This window comes from Eulemur rufifrons, chromosome 1 (assembly GCF_041146395.1).
Source record: "Eulemur rufifrons isolate Redbay chromosome 1, OSU_ERuf_1, whole genome shotgun sequence".
In the NCBI taxonomy this organism is placed as follows: domain Eukaryota; kingdom Metazoa; phylum Chordata; class Mammalia; order Primates; family Lemuridae; genus Eulemur; species Eulemur rufifrons.
In genome coordinates, this window is record NC_090983.1 from 65,180,828 (window position 1) to 65,204,630 (window position 23,803).

Here is a 23,803-nt window from a genome sequence, read left to right on the forward strand (position 1 = left end):
TTTACTGTAGAGACAGTTTGCTGCTAAAAGAGAAATTGTATGTCATTGAAATTAAATGCTTTTCTGGGGGTGGAAGATTCCAGTTTTTAATGAAATTACTGAGTGTGGTGTAGTGAAATGATTAAAATCTGTATTCCAGGAATGTGGCAGGGAAAAAAAATCAATAAGTGCTAGCACAGCTTTGCTGCTCAATGTGAATCCTGAGAATGAAATAAACTACTACAAAAATAATAATTAAAAACATATCAGCACATTAATTTATTTAGCATCAGTCTCCTGAGACATCATCTTCACTAATTTTTAGCATACATTTTACTATGTAATGAGCAGCCTTCTTTTCAGATATCCCTATTAGACAGGCAGTATTTCTGCCCTTCCCCCAGTGCTCCTGCATTGCAATCATTGTACTTGCGCTTATTATGTTACAAATGACCGAGGTAAGGCTGACATTCTCAGTGCATGCAAAAAGACCTAGTCTGCCAAGCTTTTTTTTTCCTAATGAAGCAGCTTTGTGAAATCTCCCCATGTGTTAATACTAATGAAGATTCTCCAGCACAATTAAAATCACAGCCAGTGGCTGAAGAGGAAACATAAAACAATAGCATCTTTTATGATACATTTATCCAAATATGTATGTATAAAATACACGTATATGGTCAAATGATTCTCCTATAGCTTAATTTTTACTTGCTCTTCATCCTGTAAATTAAATTATGTAATTTTTAATTATATGAATTTTGATACTTTGTTGGGTTCCGGCGGAAAAAAATGCTACCTCAATGAACTTTTTAAAAATTACCTATATGCATGGGTAATAAAGTGTTATCAAGGTTAAGGCTTTTTTTAAAAAATCGTTTTTAGGAAGCTATGGGGTGCTGGTGAGGAATGGGGTGTACTTTAGTTTAACATGATTTGTTGCGGGATGTGGGAATTGGGGTTAGGGGGAGTGGAGGGTGAAAACAGAGAAAGTTGAAAGAGATTCTGAGGGTAGACAAATAGCATAACCTCGTGTGTAGTTTAAAGATGGAGCGATGGGCTACCAGTCTTTCTCATAACTTTATTTTTTAAGAAGTGTTCAGTTCCTACAATTAACTATGTTTTTTTCTAACCTCTCAGAAACGGTGGGGGGGGGGAATATCGAGATTACCTTTTGCAGTTTGTACTTATAACTTTAAACGATTTACTATTTTAACGTCTTTCATTTAAATTTTATTTTAACTCAATGCATAAACATTGCAGCTAGTTTATCTTGAGCGTGGAAGGGCAGTAGCATTTTATCGCGGGACCATCTTGCGTCCTGCTTTTTATTTTGAGTCCTAATATCCACAAATTCCGGGCATATTAATTTAGTTTGTTTGTAGACTTCAAGAGATTTGAGTTTCGGAACAAAAAAGTTTAGGTGGAGATGGTTAACCTATGCTCCCTATTTTCCAGTTTTCGTTTTTTAAAAATTAAGTTATCCTGTCTTCTGTCCTCTCCTCTTTTAAAAGCAAAACAAAACATTTTAAGTTTCTTAACTTTTTCCTGGGACAAGGAACGGGACAAACTCAAAGCTACAGAATTCTTGGAAAGAAGCAACCCCCTCCCTTGGCTCCTTTAAGTAGCTGATAGGTCATTTATTATTGGAACTGAAATGGTATAAACAATTCTCTCTCCTTTTTTCCTTGTTAACAGCAACTTTCATTGTTAGAGAGAGGAGAGAGAGAGAAGCCTTGTTGGTTGACGTCACTTGGTTCATGAAGCCTTCGCCTAGAAGTGAAGCTGCTGAACAAACCTTGAGAAGAATCATCTCCTGCTTCAATCTGCTGCTGGATAGGAACTAATCAGAGAGAGAGAGGCGGAAGACGGAGAAGGAGGGAGTCAAGGGCTTTCCCGATCACAAACCTCACCTCCACTCCAACTCTCTTTCGACTTTTCTTGCAGAAATAATACTAGAAATAAGGAGGTGGTGGGGTTTCCAAAAATCTTAACCTTCAGCCATCTCATCTGGGGAAGACAAAAATCCTATCCACCGCAACTCTCAGTTCGAAAGTAAAGGTGAGTTTAAAATCCTCGGGTGTGAGGGGTGTGGGTGAAGAAAATTCCAAATGTTATAATGCCGGTTGAAACAGAAAAGGAGAAACGACGCTCCTGCGAACGGAGGACTCCGGAGTTGCTTAGCTGGAGGCGCCCGCCCGGCCCGCCCTGCTCGCCCGGCCGCCGTGTTTACCCTCGCCGGTCGGTGTCTCTTTGTTGTGCTGGCTGGAAGGCTGAGGTGGTGCTTGGGGTCCCGAGTGGAGTTTGAGGGAGGAGGACGCGGAGATGTGCGGTCCTGGGTGGGAGGTGGGGGTGCGGTCTCAGGAGAACGTAAACTTTATTCCTGGCAGCCGGCGCGGGACTTCGGTCTAGTAGGGCCCCGGGCCACGCTCCGCCGGCCCAGGCAGGCGCTGCCGCCGCCGGTCCGCCTCCTTTGTGCCGGCCGCCTTTCTCGGCCGCCGGCTTCGCGTCTCCTTCCTCCTCCCCTTCGGCTTCTAGCGCTCAGGTCGCCGCCAACAGTTTTGCTTCTTAAAAAACCACCTCTGTCAGCGTCGCGATCGCCGTTCCTATTCCGGAATATCCGCTGCTCCCCCACTCCCTGCTGGGGTAGTTTCAAGATTGCTCCCCCCACCCCACCCCCGTCCGCCTACGGCTGCCCTTTTTTGCCTCCGCCCCCTCTTCCCTCTTGGACTGCTGAGCTGCGTCTGCCACCCCTACTCCCCAATTCGGGCCTCCGTTGCTTTCTGTGTGTAGTTTAAGGCTCTAGAGTTCACTGAAATTGAGCGGAGGTGGGGGGTGGGGCAGGGGGGACTGGGAAAAGACCTGGATACTTGGGAAGGTCTGTGACAGAAGGAAGGTTTGAGGAACATTGCTTCTCACACTGTAATGTCTGTAAATTGGTCTCATCTCCTAGCAGTTCTTCCCCGGGAACGGCCGCCAGCTCGCAACTCTCCTGCTTCCCTCTTTTAATCTTGTCTCTCCACCTCCCCCCTTGCCCCTTTCGCCGCTCCCCTCCCTTTAAACTAGTTCCACGAACCCCACAATTGGGATTTGGGAAGAGAAGGAAGTGTTTGAAGCGTCAGAGCTGGCCCTGCTGTTTGGGAGATTTTCTCTTCTTTTCTTTCTCCCTCTGTATTTATCTTTTGTGTGTTGCTTCCTTATAAAGAGGGAAGCAGCTGCAGTCCTTGGCCGAGTTGTTGAAATTTATCCCTTTGTGTATATTACAATATCCTCCATTTTTTTCCTGTCCTCTAAACAACAAGCGTTTCGCCATCTTGGGCAGTTTTAATTCCCAACTCTCTCTCTCTTTTATTTTTTAGGAAGGAAAAAAAGCCTTAGAAAGGCAAAAAGTGTGTCTGGATGAGGTTCAAAGTTTAGGGATTGTTCAGGGGCCCAGTGACGTCATGTAAACTTTATCGAGAAATTTTCCCAAGAGTAAATTTTTCGTTTAATTTCCCCCCTCGTTTTAAAGGATCGTGTAACTTACAGGTTAACGATTAAGTTATGTGGCTTATTTTTATGGTTTGCTCTCAAAATGAATCAACGAAGTCTGCACATTTTATGTTTTCGTAACAGGTGGAAAATTAGGTGCAAAAAATGGTGTAAACTTTTTGTGCCATTTGGTATTTTCCTAGTTTTTGTGTACGTGTCTTTTATTCTTTAAAGGTTTCAAATGTTATTTGCAATCAGAATATTCCTTTTCTTATTTGCTCAACTCTCCCTTATGGATTTTTTTTTAATTAGCTTGGTTAATATTTAGGTACACTTATTTTACATTACCTAGTTCCTCCTTTGCAATTAGATGTTGTGTTTTTTGTATTTTTCTTACATTTTGAAAAGATATAACTGTTGGAAATACCTCTAGATACTGGATACTTTTAGAATTTAGTAGCAGATATTAAGTCAAACAATTAGCAAGAATGTAGAGTATTTGAAGGGCAGAATTGATCTTAAAGATATTTTGTAATCTCTAGCTATAAACTTTGTGTCAGCCATTATGAAAAGACAAACAAACAAAAAAAACCTAGTGTTTTAATTTGCTTCTCTAAAATAGTTTTTAACGTCACAAAAGTTGGTCTGGTCACATGACCAAACTTAATGATACACTGACTAGTATATAAATAAGAGGCACTGTAAATTGAGTGGGAAAGTGAAATTCTGTCTCCTGTAGTCATTTTCAGTCAGCATATTTACATCTCTTCTAACAAGGACATGAAACTGTCTGTATTTAATTTGCATTCTCTTTGTCTTCTGGGTTGGGGAAAAACATTGACTACAGTTACCTTAAAAAAAAACTAATAGAAACAATTCTGAATACGTTGAAAAGGTTTGTCTAACACATAAAAACTTATGTTGTATGTGGTATGTTTTTATTTCTGTAGCAGTCTTTTTTGGTCTTATCTGCTATTTATCCAGGAATTTGCTTTATGTAAAATGCTATATAGAAAGCTTGACTGAATTGAATGTCTGCCATTTGTGTGAATTGTAGGTAGGTGAAAAATGTTTAAATAGTTAAAAGCACATAGAACAGATGGTTCTAAATTATACATGCAACAAAGGACTAGAAGATTTGGCAGATTATAAATGGCAAGCAACAGAGGATAAGCAGTTTAAGAAAATGGTAGTTAAGTACATTTGATGTCTCACACCTATTGTAAACACTGTACATATTATTGTCACTGCTGCTTAATCAATAATTTAGACCATATTAAGATACTTATATGCTTCAGATAGAAAAAAGTAAGATTTTACAAGTATTTGAAATCAGTGTCTGAATGTAAAATTATTTTAAGCCTATTTGATTAATGAGTCTTATTTTTTAAAGAAAATCATATTGTATGCTTTAAAAACAGGAAGTTATTTATGAGAACTTAATATCCTTGTGTTCATATAATGGTTTGGAGAGAAACAGGAGTGGGGACATATTTTAGAATCCAGATAATAGTACCTTTACTGTTCTCATGTGTTAAACTGGTACTGAACTATAGTAACATTTTTCAAGCACTAATGAAAAAATATTTTTGACTGCTCAGTTTTAGAAATGCATTCATTAGAATGCTGTTGGCATCATTTACTAAATACTTATTAAATGAAGGATATATTTTAGTTTTAATTTTTGAGCCTTGTATATAACATTATGATACTGATTTTTCTTAATGAACATAATTTACTCTGAGTTTTTTAAATGTAAAGATTTTTATGTAGTTTTTGCCTTTTTGGAAGAATCTCATATTTAATTATATTTAACATTTTCAAAAAATTTAGAATAACAAAGTATTCAACTTGGTAGAAATTTCTTTTTATTTTTTAAAGCCATTCATTTAAAATGCATATAAGACTGTAATGGAAACCTTGGATTTTTAATTCTGTTGCCCTTTCTCCCATTTCTTTGTTTGCATGTTTATTATAGAACTGCAGTGTAAAGGAGCAGATGTTTTGCCAAACATCCTGATGTGTTGCTTTTTCTTATGGGAGTGCATAACTGTTCCTTCTGATGCATCAACTTGACAGCTGGTTGATTTCATGGAGCTGCTAAGAAGCCATTAGTGGTGTCATTGAATTGAAACAGAACAGTCACTCCCAGCTTGAACTGCAATTGTTAATGTCTTTGTTGCTACTTTTGTGTTACTATACAAGATGTAGGATATCACAGTTGCATGAAAGTTCAAGATTTCTGTCTTACCTCCTTGAATTAGTGAAGGTGTATGTTGGAACTTGATTACTTTTAGGTTTAAAGATTTCTCAAAGAAGAGGTTTTAAGTTGTAGTTTCTGAGTTTTTTAACTATAGTCAGAATTACCAAAAAAAGAAATGTGACTTAGCACAAAGTAATATGGTGATTTTGACTCTTAAGTGAAATTATATCATTAAGTTTTAATTATTTTTAATATACTTGATTTCCTGAGGTATTAATTAAATTACCTAGTTTGGTATTTTAAGTTTCTTGATTATATAAAATTAAATATTTGTGCCATATTTTAACAATATTGTGCTTCATTTAATAAATACTGACTCATTTGCTTAAATGTTTCTTTAAACTTTTGTTGCAGGAGATAATCAGAAGAGAAAAGTAATTATTGGGGAAATAGGCAGTTTTGTGTTTAATTTTTCTTTATAATGAGGCAAAATTCACAAAAACTATGACCTAAAATAGTTTATTAGTAGCTATTTAATGATTTTTAACATTGAAATTATATTTTTATTGTTACAATAACTTTTATGGATAGTTTCAGCTATCACACTGTGGTACTAAAATGGTGTCCCATTGGTGCCTAAGTATTTTCTAGTTTTTCTAACTATTTACATGGGCTTTTTGGTGGGAGGGGAGATGGAAAGGAGGAAAGAGGAAGAATAAAGAGTGATAACTGACAAAGAAAAGCACATTTTAAGAAAGTTCATGTAAAAAACTTTAGGATGATGAGATTTAAGGAAATCATATAGTTTGTTATTACTATGTTCAAAGACTTCTAGTCTCAATATTTATTGATTTTTAACTTTTAGATATGTAAATATATTAGCCATTTAAATAATTCTTAAAAGAACATAAAATTGATAACATATTTAAAATAGTTTGCCATTAAAAAAATACCTAGGCAGGGCGTGGTGGCTCACGCCTATAATCCTAGCACTCTGGGAGGCGGAGGCGGGCGGATCATTTGAGCTCGGGAGTTCGAGACCAGCCTGAGCAAGAGTGAGACCCGGTCTCTACTAAAAATAGAAAGAAATTATATGGGCAGCTAAAAATATTATAGAAAAAATTAGCCGGGCATGGTGGCATATGCCTGTAGTCCTAGCTATTCGGGAGGCTGAGGCAGGAGGATCGCTTAAGCCGAGGAGTTTGAGGTTGCTGTGAGCTAGGCTGACGCCACAGCACTCACTCTAGCCTGGGCAACAGAGTGAGACTCTGTCTCAAAAAAAAAAAAAAAAAAAAAAACCCTAAAATGTGAAATTGATCAAAATATATAATTTGCTCAAGACTGCCTGTACAATATGAACAAATTGTTAGCCCAGTGATATATTTTTGAGTGATTCCAGAATTATGGTTTCTTGAAATTATAAGTTTATATAGATACTTTCCCTTTAGATAAGTCCTACATTACTGTGATTAAAGGTAAGATTTATATTCAGGTGATATGCTTTCCCAACCCTTTTTACATACAACTCCTTAAGAAGAAATTCATTTTATTACTTTAGACCATGACTCAATTTTTAAGAAATATGTTTACTGATATTTGTGTGAAGGGAGATATTGATGTAAATCAAATTATGGTAAAGTGACGTGTGTTAAATGTAAACTATTTTTTTAAAAAGGAATCTCAATGCTTAGTCCATTTTAAGAGGTAATATAGTCTTAATTGTAGTGCAAATAAGCATCCTATAATTCAAGTAGGAATTTTCAGGCATTGGGTTTTTTAAAGGTAAGGTAATTCTGAACAGAAGGGTCATAAAAAGTTTAAATTTTGAGTCATAAGTTTTCCTGTTGACCATACTACCTTTGAAATTATGAGTGATAAATATACTTAATTTATTTACAACTGCATATGGAATTATAAATATTGGCAACATCTGTGCTGAAAGCAGGAAAATTAAATGAATTTATGTGACTTTTAAATCTATTTTGAGTGCTATTTGATTTGTGGTAAGTCATATTGAGTTTGAAATGTAAAATATTTAATAGTCTGGATATTTGTAAGTTAAATATTGTGTTTTTAAAATTAATAGGCTTTTATAAGAATATGAGGTGAAATACAGTTTTAATCCCACATACTTAAATTTTTACTACATAAGAGTATTTCAATTTGTTTTTAAACATAAAATTAATGCCTTTAAAATAGTTTTTATAATTGATAGAATCTGGCTTATACTTTGGCTTTTCAATACCTTTCATTCAAATAAAATTTCAAGTATTGAGCATAATAATGATAAAGGTAATATGTAAATATTAACCTTTACTAATTTTTTGTGTGCACAGGTGTGCATGGGTATATAAGAAAAAGGAATATTTGGTTTGAAGATAATTATTGCATTGGTACTTCAGCTATGTGTAGACATAATTGTGTGTTTTTCCTGTTTTCTCCTCTTAACACTTTTCCACAAACATGCACTCATTAATCAAAGACAGTGCACTCCTGCTGAGGGCAGAGAGGTTCATCAAATTGGCAGTCAGTTTGGTGTAAAGAACGGTGTACTGAAGCTCTTAACTCACTAGGACATAAATAAATCTAAGGTCTTTGTATGCAAACCCTGGAGGTTAATACTGTATAATTCAATGTCCTGTCTTTGTTTTTATGATTGATGTTTTTAAATGTTTCAAGCTTGATGCAAATCTTCTAGTAGGTCAGGTCTGACAATCTGATTGGCTGTAGTAAGAAAGCATTAGGTTGTCAGAAGGACTTTGAGTATGCTGCAGAGATTTTGATTTTTTTTCCTACAAGATCATTGTCATATTGCCTGAGCTGTTATAGGAATGTACCAATGATTGACATTCCCTGCTGTGATAATGGACCTAGTGCATGAAATGCCAATAGTTTGGTCCTATTTGTTCCGAAGCTTACTGCTATTTGTATCCTTAACAGAGCTAACATGTAGAACAAGCAAAACTACTGGGATTTCTCTGTAGAAATAGTGCTGGGATTTGGCTTTAACATGAATTGGTTGCATATTCATAATTTAAGAACAGCTGGTTACAGCAAGCACATAGTCATTTGCAAGCTATTATAAACCATTCCACTCACACATGGAGCGAGCCTGTGCTTGGTGATTTTTTATTTTTTTATTGATCTACCTGCATTTAAAATCTGGTCACTACTGCTGCAGAAGCTCTTCATTTTAGCTGTGTTTGCAACACAGAACAGCTTCAATTTTAAATATTTAATTTAAACTTAATGCTGAATAAAAGAAGGAGCTTTGAAGGAAATCAAGTGTAAGAGGTCATGTCTTCCTATCATATATTTAATCTTGGCCAGAACCAACTAACCAAACAAACAAATCTATTATTATACAAACATTATAATTTTTTGAAAATATGTTTTATGATTTTGTTGATGGATAAATTAACTATCTTTGATTTTAAAATATTGGTAATTATATTTTACTAGTTATATATATTAATAGTTTTGGGAAACAACATTAATACTAAATTGTGATTAATTAGTCTGATCTGATATGTAGAAAAGTGGTAGTACTTTTAGCTTATAAATGGTATAAAGCAAGATAGAAAGGAAAATTGACAGGACTTCATAAATGGATTAGAATAATTTTTAAGAAGGAATCTAATGAGGAATCTCCTTTGCTTTTTGGGTCACTTCTGGAATATTAAGCACAGCTATGGTCTTACAATATTTAAATGGCACATATAAGTTAGTCTAGCTATAATAGTTTCTTGCATGTTGTCAATAGTGACTGTAAGGAGAGGCGAAAAACCTTTATATTCTAAGCTTTCAATGAGAAGAGTGCAAGGAGAAAATGTTAAATACTATTTCAGATATCCTTTTAAGAATCACAGGGATCTATACCTTGATTTGTGTATGTTAAAATAAGTGGATACCTGAGTGATTTATGATGATGGGTTTTTACCCAGCTTTCCACATGTGGTGTTAGGTTCACATGTACGTGTATGTGTTTGTCTCCACACTAGATGACGAAGTAGCTCTCAACACTTCAAGGTTGAGTACCAGTCCTAAGAGAGCATTTTACTCTTTCTTGGCTTCAAAAATGGCTGAATATGTTGAGAATATAACAGAATATATGGCCAGATTTAATCTAGCTGATACTAGGCTGTACTTTTTTAAAATAATAAATTCAAAGGTTATTAAAGGAGGATGTGTTGTTGCATTTTAGTTTTGAGTTGCTTAGGATCATAACTTTATAAACAGTTAGCTTGCCATTACTTGAGGTTACGTCAGTCATGTTGTGAATGATTCTATGTTCTTTTCTTCTCTCCCTTTTAACTGTTGTCTTTTCAGTTATTTCCCTGCTCTGTAGCATCTCATCACAGAATAAGCAGAGGAAATAAAAAGAAGTAAATTCAAATAAATCTAGTTTTCCCCATATTCCCTACTTCTTGATAAGTCAGATGGAGAGAATTTCTTAGTTTTTGGCTAAAATGAAAGTTTGAGATTTTATGTATCTGCCTTTTCTGGTTCCCATTACAACAGATAATTATATTTAGAAAAGAAAAAGGATGAGTTAATGGGCTGAGTTTTTTATATACTACTGTATTAGTAAAATAGAAAATATTTAATCATTGTTTGAAAAATGAATTGACTCAATAATACCATCCACGGGAGAAACACAGGTATTTGATACCCTTTTATTGGTCTAGCATTAATGATGGGAAAAAAAGCAGTTACCTTCATTCTTCATGTTTATATTGAATGCTGTTTCCAAGCACACTGTTGGGGAACTATGGATAAAAGTTTATGAAAGTTCAGAATTAGAGAAAGGTGGCTTCTGCTTGGAATAATTAGGAAATCCTCTTTGGTTTAGGTAGCATTAAACTACATCAAGAATGACTAAACTTTGTTGGAACTTTTAATCCTAGCACTCTGGGAGGCCGAGGCAGGAGGATGGTTTAAGGTCAGGAGTTAGAGATCAGCCTGAGCATAAAAAAAAAAAAAAAAAGAATAAGTAAACTTCAAATATTCAGAGATGAGGAAGAAAAGAATCAAAAGAAAGACAGCATGAGCCCCATATAGAACAAATACATTAAAGCTAGTCCATTGGGCATCTGGGATGGTTTTGCAACCTGTTATTTTTATTTTTATTTATTTTTTTGAGACAGAGTCTTACTCTGTCACCCCAGCTAGAGTGCAGTGGCATGATCATAGCTCACTGCAGTCTCAAACTTCTGGGCTCAAGCAATCCTCCTGTTTCAGCCTCCTGAGTAGCTGGGACTATAGGCTCAAGCCACCACCCCCAGCTAATTTTTTCTATTTTTAGTAGAGATGGAGTCTTGCTCCTGTTCAGGCTGGTCTTGAACTCCTGGCCTCAAGGGATCCTCTTGCCTCTGCCTCCCAGAGTGCTAGGATTACAGGAATGAGCCACCGCATTGGCCTCTGCAACCTTTTTGAGGTCACCCCAACCCATACCTCTTCCAAAAGAAAATGTCCTGGGACCTGTCTCTTCCTCCATTACTTTCAAAATTGACTGCTTGAATTTCTCTGGAGAAGGTGGGTTAATCAGTTTCAAATCGTCTATTTCAATGATAGGCTTCTTTGTGGAGGCCAGGTTAAAACCAACAAAACTGCCCTTTCTGGTCAGAAGTATTCAAATCTGTTTTATGTGAGATTAACCAAAACCTCTCCTTTATTCTTGGTTCTTTTCTTATGCTTTTGTGAATGGTTTTTCTTGAAACCTAATGCATGATCGCACCTGCTAAGAACATTGAGTAGAGAGCAGAGGGGATAGCACCTCTGTATCCCTTTTCTCAATGAAGGCTCTGACTCAAGAAAACACTTTTACTTCTTTTAGATCCTTTGGATGAATGGAGACTGCAGGGAGACTGTTGAACTGCCAATAATAGCCATATCGATAAGGACAAAAAGCAACAAAACTCATAGTCTCTATTTCAATAACACTAGTACTGGATTTCACTAAAAATAGAGAGTAGGACTTTTGAATCTTGAAAAAGGAAAGATTCAAAAATTTTTCAAAACACAAATGCACAAAAGGTCTTTTACATAATGTTTTGGCCAAGGACAATAAATTTCAGTGATTAGGCTTTCCTAACTTCATTATTATCACATAATAATAATGAAATTTATTATTACTGCATAATATAATGAGATTTGTTTCATTTTCTTTATTTGCAATATTGTGATGAACATTTACTTGTGAGAAACTTATCACTTAAAACTTTTACATGATCACGTACAAATGAATTTTGAGGTAAATTAAAGGTGGAAAATAGTGGAAATAAAAGGCTATCTAGTATCCAAGTTTAGCTAGAAGCCACACATACTATCTTTTCTGGTTTCCATGATGACATGGTTGTTGAAACATACTTCTGGTCTTCTTGGGAAAAGTATTATTGTTAACATAAACCAGGGATGGGGAACCTATGGCCTCAAGGCCATTTGTGGCCCTCTGGATCCCCAAGTGCAGCCCCTCAACCGAATCCAAACTTCGCAGAACAAATCCCTTTATTAAAAGGATTTGTTCTGTAAAATTTGGGTTAAGTGACAAGGCCGTACTCAGGGATCCAGGAGAAACCATTGTGGTGACATAAGAAACAGCAAAACCCGGCCGGGCGCGGTGGCTCACGCCTGTAATCCTAGCACTCTGGGAGGCCGAGGTGGGCGGATCGTTTGAGCTCAGGAGTTCGAGACCAGCCTGAGCAAGAGCGAGACCCCATCTCTACTAAAAATAGAAAGAAATTATATGGACAGCTAAAAATATATATAGAAAAAATTAGCCGGGCATGGTGGTGCATGCCTGTAGTCCCAGCTACTCGGGAGGCTGAGGCAGTAGGATCGCTTGAGCCCAGGAGTTTGAGGTTGCTGTGAGCTAGGCTGACGCCACGGCACTCACTCTAGCTTGGGCAACAGAGTGAGACTCTGTCTCAGAAAAAAAAAAAAAAAAAGAAAGAAACAGCAAAACCCATCTTGAGCATTTGAAAAGTCAGGAGCAGCCTGTAAGTCACAGGATGACGTTTTGCTCCCTATGTGAGTTGTTAGTGCACCTTGCTGAAAGAATTAGGATCTGTAGGGCAGTAGTAGTAACTAACAGAGGTGTGGGTCTTTATTTTAAAAGAGGGGTGACTGCAGAGATAAAGGAAGTATCCTTAGAGGGAGGGAGTGGGCAGTAACAACAAAAAAAGGAGACAAACAACTTTTAAAAAGGTTTTTAAATGCAGATAAAAGTGGAACATTGTTACAGGAAAGTATCAAGATTTTGCCCATGGTGGTCTAAGTATTTAGCATTAAATTCCTATGCATTACTATTAATATTTTCAGCAGCTTGTTGAGAAAGTAACTCTTATGTGTAATCATATCTTGAGAATTTGAAGTAGAAGTTGAAGGGTTAGGGAAGGGCAGTGTAAACAGTAAACAGTTGGTCCAGGAAGAACATGTGATAACCTTGGACAGTTAGATAAAAGCTCTCTACCCTTTCCTCTCCAGAAAGCCTGTTCATAGGTATACTTGCCAAAATTGGCAATAGGGAAGAATTGTTTCAAACAATGTGTAAATGTTTTTGTATTATGTGTGAAATGGGAAGGTAGGAACAAGGCATGCTGAGGGGAGGGAATAGCAAAATTGAAAGTGACCAGAATTTCACTGTTTCTCAATTTTTTAATTTAAGTTTTTTTCTATATATGTGATCTCACTATGTGGCCCAGGCTAGACTCGAACTCCTGGATTCAAGTGATCATCTTGCCTCAGCCTCCCGAGTAGGTGGGCCTACAGGCATGCCACTGTACCTGGCTGGTTTTTTTTTTTTTTTTTTTTTTTTTTTAATTAAGTGTTCTATGACATAGTACCTTGTATTTGACCTCTTTTGTTTTAATTTTACTATGAGACCCCTTTTGTGAAATAGATTTTTTGGGCAACTTTTTTGCAAATATTTTATTCTTTCCATGTAGCATTTAATATGTCACAGCTAAAGTTTGGCAGATGCCAGCTAAATTAATTACATGTATCTGGGTAAAAATGTATGTTTGTGTATTTATAATCTTAGCACTTCACAAATGAACCAAAAATAATCCTACAGTTATCCTTACCAGTTTCTCATGTTTAGTACCATTGTGACATGCTAACAGTCACTTATTAGGTATTAGTAATTAGTTAAATAAATTGATCATTAAAAATAAGAATTAAGTCAGCATCTATTTCCTAATAACTAGAAACAATTCAAAGTGCCCAAAAGTAAAATACATGGCTCATATGTTCAAGGAGTTCATAATTTACTTAGGGAGAAAAGGTATACATAAAGTTTCATCTTTTGTGATTTTTAACTCACAAAAATTCAGTTCTTTATATTAGGAAAAAATTGGGGATGGAGAAGGAAAGCAATTTCAGTAGGCATCATTCACTCAATGAACTTAAGCTCCAGGCAGGATACATGAGTCAGGTGCTGTCTGTTCCTGGGTGGTGAAGGGGATCAGAATATATCACCCCAAAATATGCCCCTTTGGCATATGGATTATTTTGAGCTGAAGGCAATTAGAATCAACAGATGCAGAAAGAAGCCTTGGAGCTTCCCTTATCTGACTAAAAGCAGAAACTTCTGAGAAATGAGGATTGCCATAAATCCCTTCTCCAGGGGAATTTTATGACCATGAAGAAGACAGAAAGTCAACACTGAGATGAGTCTGCACAAACAAACATTTCTAAAATAACCTTTATCCTTCATTAGTTTCCCCATACTATTTACCTTTCCACAACTTACTGACCCTAAAAGTCCCAACCCCTACCCCTTTCCTTTGTCTAGTCATTTCACAATTTATTACCCTTTGTTAAAATGGTTTATAAGCCTCTGAGTCTAACTGCTTCTTTGGGTTTTTTATTTCTTTTCTGCGAAGCCCCCATGAAATGCAAAAATATTAACATCAATAAAAGAAACATAAGGATTTTCTCCTGTTATTCCATCTTTTGTCGGTTTAATTCGTAGGTCCCCAGATACAGAACCTGAAAGGGAGAGGAAAAGGATTATTTTTCCCCTTACAGTTCCTCTCAGTGTGAGCATCTTACACAAAGTCTGGCTCTCAAGTCTTAATATAAATATTTTTGTATGAATTTTTTATATTATGAGTCCTAAATGCCCCCCAGCTATAGGTATCTGGAGCTCAACTACATAAATGATGTCTATTTCAATGCTTGTGATTAAATTGTGTTGGACTTATTGAGAGAGAATAGTTAGGTGTCCAGTGTGGTACCATGTTAAAGATAATATTTGCTATATTTTAATACGACCTGCTGACTGGAACCTACACCACCACCCCTAACCTAATAAGACAAGCCTCTACTGTATAGGAGCACAATATGGTTCAGGATAGTTTACATGTCTAAGTATTGCTATTGGTAACCTAAAAATATTTTTTAAAAGTTAGTTTGCAATTAAAAGGGTTCAAGCAATTAGAAGGATGATGGAACTTGAGCTGGGCCTTGAAGGAAGTAAATATTTTAGCTTAGAATGGCAACGTGAACAAAGGAGAGGATGTAGGGAAATCTATCCACCTAAAATTTGTTTGAAAATAGTGGGAGGTAGGCCAGGCTTCGTGGCTCACGCCTATAATTCTAGCATTCTGGGAGGTGAGATGGGAGCATGGCTTGAGGTCAGGATTTTGAGTCCACCTTGAGCAATAGTGAGACCCCCGTCTCTACTAAAAATAGAAAAAATTAGCCAGGTTTGGTGGTATGTGCCTGTAGTTCCAGCTATTTGGGATGCTGAGACGGGAGGATCATTTGAGCCCAGGAGTTTGAAGTTGCAGTGAGCTATGATCACGCCACTGTACTACACTCTAGCCCGGGCGATAGAGTGAGACTCTGTAAGGAAAAAAAGAGAGAGAGACAGGAGAGAGAGGAAGAAGAAAGTAAAGAAACAGAGAGAGAAAGGGAGGGAGGAAAAGAAAGCGGAAGGGGAAGGGGAAGGAGAAGGAGAAGGAAAGGAAATAGTGGGAGATAAAGTTAGAAAGGGGAATTTGTATTAATTAATAGATTTAAGTAGAGAGGTGACATGATTAAAAAGTTGTTTTAGAAAGATAGGTTTGGACAGGTACAATGCACACTATCTGGGTGATGGGCACACTTACAACTTTGACTCAAACTGTACAAAAGCAATTTATGTAACCAAAACGTTTGTACACCCGTAATACTCTGAAATAAAATAAAATTTAAAAAAAGAAAAGAAAGATAGGTTTGGAAGAAATCTGTTGAATGTTTTATATAATAAGAAGAGGCTATTTAAAGAAAGACCATTGATTTATTGAATAAATTACAATGACAGGTGGTAATGACTAGACTAATAGCAATGTGAATGGGCAGAAGGATAAATATGAGGGACATAATAATTTAAAGTAATGGGATTGGCTGATTTGGGGAGGTAGGAGATTGTATTACCTGACATTCAAGTTTGTTTTATACAATCATAATAATAATTTGATGTAGCTGAACACTTATTTCCTTTTTTCAGATGATTAAAATGAGAACTGGAACTATTGGTTGTGGCTTACCACTTGCCAGCGGTTAGGCATTCTTTCTAATACATCATACAGTTTCATGATGAGTTAGTTAGCTTAAGACAAACTCTCATCTGTTTTGTAAACCCTTCTACTTCCCTCCTGGTATATCACATTATATATAGATGAATAATCACACCCACCTAGCCTAATCTTTTTCATTTGCATTTGTGTTTATTGCTCTGTATATGTGTGTGTGTGTTTATACCATTGCGAAATATAATCGGTTTCTGAAAACCACTGGCGATAGGAGGCAGCGTGTTGTAAATGTGTTACAGACGTACCATACTTGTTATGGATCCCTGAGTATAGCCTTTTGTGACTCCATGATTTTGCATATGATGTTCCCTGTTTGCAGTTCTTGTTTTCTCCCTTTTTGCTTGGTAAAATTCTCTTATTTTCTAATACTCTTCACTTTTGTGAAATCTTCCGAACCTTCTACCTCTCTGCAGGGTTATCTGATTCTTCCCCAGTAGTTCTGTGTGCTAATGGTAGAGCATGTGGTTGTTTGTATAGCTTCCTTGCTTCCTTCTTTCCGTTCCTCCTTCTGTTATAAATAATGCTTCAGTTAACATTTTTATGCATAATGCTTTCATTTGTTGTTGTTTGGCATTATTTTCATAGAATTCCGAAGAATGTAATTACTGGGTCAAGAGCTGGAAGTACTTTATGGCTCTTGATATATGTATTGCCAACTTGGCTTTTGAAAGGATTTTATGCATTTATATCTCACAGCAATGTATAGCCGTATCTATTTTACCACATTTTCATTGGATTGATTATTTTCATCATTTTTAATGCTTGCCAATTCCATTGCAAAAAAAATTGTATCTTATTTAATTTGCATTTCTATGACTAGAGTGAGTACTTTTCAGTTTCTTAACCTGTTGTATTTCTATTTCTCTTTTGTGATTTATCTTTCACATTTGCCTGTTACTGCACTGGGATTTTAATATATTTATTATTAGCTACTTGTAAATTGTTTTAAGTATTAATGATATTATACTTTTATTATATTTACAATAGTCATGTTTGTTTTTTTGTTTTTTTGTTTTTTTTGAGACAGAGTCTCACTCTGTTGCCCAGGCTAGAGTGAGTGCCGTGGCGTCAGCCTAGCTCACAGCAACCTCAAACTCCTGAGCTCAAGCGATCCTCCTGTCTCAGCCTCCCGAGTAGCTGGGACTACAGGCATGCAGCACCATGCCTGGCTGGCTAATTTTTTTTATATATATTTTTAGCTGTCCATATCATTTCTTTCTATTTTTAGTAGAGATGGAGTCTCGCTCTTGCTCAGGCTGGTCTTGAACTCCTGAGCTCAAACGATCCGCCCACCTCAGCCTCCCAGAGTGCTAGGATTACAGGCGTGAGCCACCACGCCCGGCCTCCAATAGTTGTTTTGCTTTTTAACATTTTATATGTAGAGAAATATAATACATTAACTTGTCAATTCTTTAGATTTTTAAATAATTTTTTTCCATTTTTAAGTTTAAAAATCCCCTCCTCGCCAAAGTTTTTGTGGTTATTTCTCATATTATTTTATTTTATTTTTTGACATTTAATTCTTCTGCTACTAAAACTGTCCTTTTATGTCCATGTTAAGGCCCAACTTTCCATCTATACTTATCTATATCACATTTCTGTGTTATATTGTATATGCTAAAATCTCTATTATAGGGAATGTTGAACTAAAAACTAAAGGTCAGCTTTTTTTTAAAGCATTATCTTTTTTTGTTGTAGTTTTGTTTCAACCTCTTGTGATAGAAATCTTTCTAAAAAATATTAATTTTACTAAATATGCTGAGAATACTAAAAATACATTTTCCTTGATGAGGCAGGGGTATCATCCTGGTAAGAAATTCTGTTACCTTTTAGATGCCTGAATTAAAACTATTTGAATATCAAAATGTCATATTGCACCCCACAAATAAATACAATTATGTGTTATGTGTCAATTAAAAATAAAAAATAAGAAAGGAAAATAAAAGCTATTTGAGAGTAGAATTTGGAATTTTAAAAAATAAATTCTCATATCATCTTATATATTTGTGTCACTTGCTTATGATAAAAGTGAATATGCAGGCCAGGCACAGCAGCTCATGCCCGTACTCCTAAGTACTCTAGGAGGCTGAAGCTGGAGGATGGCTTGAGGTCAGGAGTTCAAGACCACCCTGAGCAAGAGCGAGACCCTGTCTCTACTAAAAATAGAAAAAATTAACCGGACATGGTGGCACGCACCTGTAGTCCCAGCTACTTGGGAGGCTGAGGCAGGAGAATTGCTTTAGCCCAGGAGTTTGAGGTTGCTGTGAGCTAGGCTGACACCACTCTAACCCAGGCAACAGAGTGAGACTGTCTCAAAAAAAAAAAGTGTATATGCAGCTCTACAACTCGCCAGTTATTCTTTCTTACAATTAATCATATTCATTGTCCTTTGACTTTTTAAAAATCAAATGTGTATTTTTCACAGAAAAGTTTTTATAAATACAGAAAAGTATTAAGATAAGAATTTCAGGGCCCCACACAGTGGCTCATGCCTGTTATCTTAGCACTTTGGGAGGCCAATGGGGGAGGATCACTTGAGGCCAGGAGTTTCAAGTTATAATAAGCTACGATTGTGCCATTGCACTCTGCCCTGGGCGACAGGGCAAGACCCTATCTCAAAAAAAGAAAAAAAAAAATTAAAATGTCCAGAATTTTATTAGTCATAGGCTACTATACACATTAATAGTTTCTTTTATGTTGAAGTATATTTACTGAAATGAAAGTGTTCTTTAATGAAACAGTAGGTTAGTGTCATGAACCTCTTCCTGCGAAAGGTGAAAATGAGGGGAGTGGGCATGGAGAGAAATGCTTTTGTGGTAATGTCTAAGAAAGAACCAAAATAATCCATTGGATTAAATGACAAGGACATTGGTGACTTTGGCATTAATAGTTTCAGTGGAGTAGTTTGGACTAAAGCTAAAAGTAATAGAAACATAAAGTTTAGACAGCTTTTTTTTTTTTTTTTTTTTTTTTCTTGGTAAGGGGGAAGAAAAGAAAATGGGTAGTTTCTGGGAAGGAAATGTGGGCTTGAAGATGATTTTCTTATAATCAGAATGAAGATACAGGGGCAGAAGATATAAATCAAAGATTCTCTAAAAAGTGGTAAGAAATGAGTTTCAGACCCGTGTTACACTGACTGGCATTAACTGGAAAGAGGGGTACCCTTTCACTGTAACTAGAGGGAATGAGAAAATGTGGATGTGCATGGTGGTGAAATTGGAGCTTCAATGGAAAGAAATTTTAGAGTTTAGTGTCCAGATATGAGAGATTCTTCAATCAGAAATGACTCTGTTACATTTTGAAAAAAAAAGTTTTAATTTCCAGTTTTAAAATGTAAATATGTTTTGTTTTTTTTCTTTTTTACCAGATAGCAGTTGTTATGTAGTTTTGCATTTTATGTTTTTCATTTTATTAGTTCTTTTTATAATCATTTGGATTATATCATGGGCATTTTTTCATGTCCATATTTTTAAATAGCATATCATAATTTATTCAACTACCCAATTTTATGACATTTTTTATTACTATATATTATCATATAATATGTATTATATTATTATATAATATATTATATCATTGTATAATATATATTATTATATTACTATATATTATTCCATTATGGAATAATATAACATCAAACATCTCTAGGCTTTTTGTATATTCCAGTTTATTTCCTTAGTATTCATTCTTAGAGATTGAATTCCTGGATCAAAGGACATGAATAGTTTATGTATATGCAATGGTATTCTGGAAAATATTAATAACTGGTTTGTATATGTGGCAAAGGGACACTTATACAAACTTGTAGTGTGTACTTTTTCCCTTGTGTAAATACCTCCGCCATGGCCCCTTTCAATCCAACAATCTAATGCTATGGAACAGAGTTGGGAAGTGCAGTTGTACAATTATTATATACAATAGATGTAAATAACCTCCACAACATAGATAATAATAAAATGTAGTAAAATAATTAGGAAGTGATGAGTTTCAAGTGTTTGTTACCTTACTTTTAATATAATTTATTGTAAGTTTACATAATTTGATTAATAATGATTGTGCTTAACAACTGGGTTGCAAAATCCCTGAAAATTTAATAGTGGACTCTTATGACCCCTGCTATGAGCAAATTCCAGCACACCACTGCTAGATTATCTTTTCTTTTCTCCTCTTCTTCCTTCCACCTTCCCCTTTCTTATTCCCATTTCTGATTTGTATGGTGGAATTTTTTATCCCCAGATTGTTACTTCCATTATGGAAGAAATATGTGTACGGAAGACCAATGTATCATTTTTTTCAATTATAACTCTTATAACAGGTTTGTCTTGCTTTGATACTCGAATCTTTACCTTAGATGGAATCTATTTAAGTGAAAGAAGTGAAGTTTGGATTCCTAGCTTTATTTTTTTTCCCAGAGACTCTTCAGTTTTCCCCCAAACGCTGAGTAATTCATACAATTTTTTTTTTCCATATGAGATCTTGCCACGTTGCCCAGACTGGTCTCAAACTCCAGGACTCAAGTGATCCTCCCACCTCAGCCTCCCAACTAGGTAGGACTACAGGCCTATGCCACTGCGCCCAGCTTGTGCTGACTATTGATTCAATTATTCCAGTCTTACTGTTTCTAATAATTTTTTGATTATCTAAGGTTTTCTAGATACATAATCATATATTATGCAAATAAAGATAATTTTGTTGCCTGCTTTCAGTATCTGTGACTTTATTCTCCTCTGTAAAGAATAAAATTAACTTGGCTAGTATTTAGCACATTGTTAATATTGGGCACCATTATCTTTTTTCTGACTTTGGAAATGATTCTAATAGTTCATCTTCATCTATGATACTGCCTTTTGGTTGGTTATATGTATTCTAAAAGATCATGTTAAACAAGTATTCAACTATTTCTATTAAGACTTTTTAAATCAGGAAAAGAAGTTGAATTGTATTAAATATGTGGGCAACACGATAATGCTTGATGGACTTCTCCATTTACTTCAGTGTTGTTTAAGGTTTTTGTTTGTTTTTTGTTTTGTGATTTGTGCTAGAGGTTTAGATGTTGATGGTTTTAAGTATTTGGAGTAAGTGGCAAGGTGAACTGGTCAACAGGTAGGGTAGTATAATTTGGATATATTTTCCCCAAATCTGTTGAGATCCTTCCCTTGGGGGCTCCTCTGATCCTGTGTATGAGGGTTGACTGCTGATTTTAGCAGTTTCCCTGCTTTGGGGAGAGCCTGGCACACCTGAGGTTGGGGGTGGAACTAGGGAGAGAATGGAGAGAATAGAATACTGTGGATTATGAGTTTTGTATGGTGAGTTGGAGCTTATGTCTGCTTATGTCTGCTTGGTCAAATTTGATCATCATGACCTTCAAAGCTGGCTCCTTCTCAGTCCTAAAAAATGAAAATGATAAGGCCAGAAGGGAGCCCTTGTTTTTTCTGCTATATGAACATGAGTCCCAAGCTTTGTGATCCTCACTTCTCTTATAGGCCTTCCATGTCCCTAAGTTATGGGTTAGGACATTTCAGAAGATTCTACCTTGCACTCTTAGGGCATATGCATATGGAGTAAAAGTCTTATTATAGTATTGGTAGTTTTTCTGGTTTCTTTAATGATCACGAGTTTTGGTCATTTTTGTCCTGTTTCATGGATTTTGGGAAGGCATGATATGAGTGGATGTTATTCTGATTTTTTTTTTTTTTTTGGTGAGATAAGGTGTCACTCTTTCCCAGGCTAGAGTGCTGTGGCATCATCATAGTTCACTGCAACCTCAAACTCCTGTGCTCAAGCAATCCTCCTGCCTCAGCCTCCCGAGTAGCTGGGACTACAGGCGCCCATCACCACACCTGGCTAACTTTTTAATGCTTTTGTAAAGAGAAGGTCTCACTATTGCCCAAGCTGGTCTCAAACTCCTGGCCTCAAGCAGTCCTCCAGCCTTGGCCTTCCTAAGTGCCAGGATTAAAGGTGTGAGCCGCTGTGTCTGGCCTTATGCAGATTTGTAAGGCTCTTCTCACGTATCCACAAAATGCCACTCTGATGAGATTATACCATTTGATACTCATGCAACTAGACTTTGAGAATGTTTTTGTCATTGTTTTCTTAACAATGAGAATAATATTTTAATTTGTATATTCTTGATTGTTATAGATAATCATATATTACTAAATTTATTGGGTAATTGTATTTGTTTCTGAATTGTTCAGAAGGAATAGTTTTGGTAAGATTTTTGGAGGGATGTGATCATAATTATCTTAAAGAAAGATTTTTCTTGATCACCAAAAAAGCTGGTCTCATTATAATGTATGGCTTATTATTTACATATGTTCAGCAAAAATGTTAATTAACTGTATAGGCCTCTTTGAGTTTTGCATATCTAGAGCCTACACACTATTGCACAACTACTCAAGTTGCAAAATTAATATTGTAACTTTTCATAAGGAATCTCAGCTAGGACATTTAAAAACCACAGTTGTTTGCTCTCCCTAGCGTGGGAAAGCAAGACCAGGACTCTCTACCAGATTTCACCTTACAACAGTACCTTTAAATATCCCTGGGATTTCCTAAGATTCCTGGCCTGCCAGAAAGTGACCTTCCTTATCACCTGTAAAGCTGAGCCTCTTTAAGCCAGAGACCAGGCTAGTTTTCCTGGGAGGGCTTATAAAGTCAACATTAGTTCCTTCAAAATAGCCTGTTATACCTGTTTAAATGAGCATTGTTCTCAAATATGACACTCTAGGTAAAACTTCTGTTGCCCAATAGATTTGTTTTAATTATGTCCTGGTAAAAAGGAGAACAGATTCTTACTGAATCTATGCAGATATTTCTATTGCCATGAAAAGTAAGGAGATTTTTTTTAAAAACCTGAATTCTGAGGAATAGTGAAAATCAGTATTTTTTAAAGTTTTATTTTGGCTTACAGAAGCAGAGTTTACTAAATTGTTGTGGTTATGGAAAAGGTTAAATGTCTCTTTTATTTTGACACTTTTCCCATGCAACTCTTACAAGAGTAACATACCAAACAAACCTAATTCTGGCAGCTCTATTTTTATGAGGTGAAAGGATAAATCTTTTTAATTTTTTTTTAGACACTCTGGGAAATCTCAAAGATAATTTAGTGTAAAATATGTAGTACATTATGAAAGTTTTATTTTTTCTATATTTAGGATCTGATTAGGGGAATGCAAAAAGAGAGTTGTTAGAAGATATTTAGGACTTAAGATAGAATCATGGGTGCTTAAAAGCAATCCCTGGTTATCTATTTAATCAAAGTAGCACTAAAAATACACATAGAAGATTAACACCTTAGCTGTTTTGTAAGTGAGGAGGAATCTTTATCTTTTTTTTTTTTTTCTTGCTTTATGTAGTCAAGGACATAATGAAATCAACGTAAAGCACAGAAAATTATTTTGGTAGGACCCAGAATTTCTGTACATTATACAGAAGGTATAAAATAGCCTAATAGCTTTCCATATATGAAGTCATTAGTCAGTATCCTAAATAAACAAGCCCATCAATGTTGAATGAAATTTTCTAAAATTTAAAATGTTTCATAGCTTCTTTTCAGAGTTGGCTGTTATAA

General features: G+C 35.8%; 1 protein-coding gene across 4 annotated transcripts in view; it reads left to right on the plus strand.

The window, feature by feature from the left end:
- The first annotated feature begins 1,565 nt into the window (after positions 1 to 1,565).
- Positions 1,566 to 23,803, plus strand: part of BAZ2B (bromodomain adjacent to zinc finger domain 2B) — a 256,050-nt gene continuing 233,812 nt past the window's right edge. For 2 of the 4 annotated variants that reach the window (XM_069496681.1, XM_069496717.1), the window contains exon 1: positions 1,725 to 2,037. The gene's annotated coding sequence lies outside the window, so the exon portion shown is untranslated. Of the gene's footprint in view, positions 2,038 to 2,731; positions 2,904 to 23,803 lie in introns of those variants that run through there. The other 2 variants (XM_069496896.1, XM_069496808.1) reach the window with 2 other exon arrangements.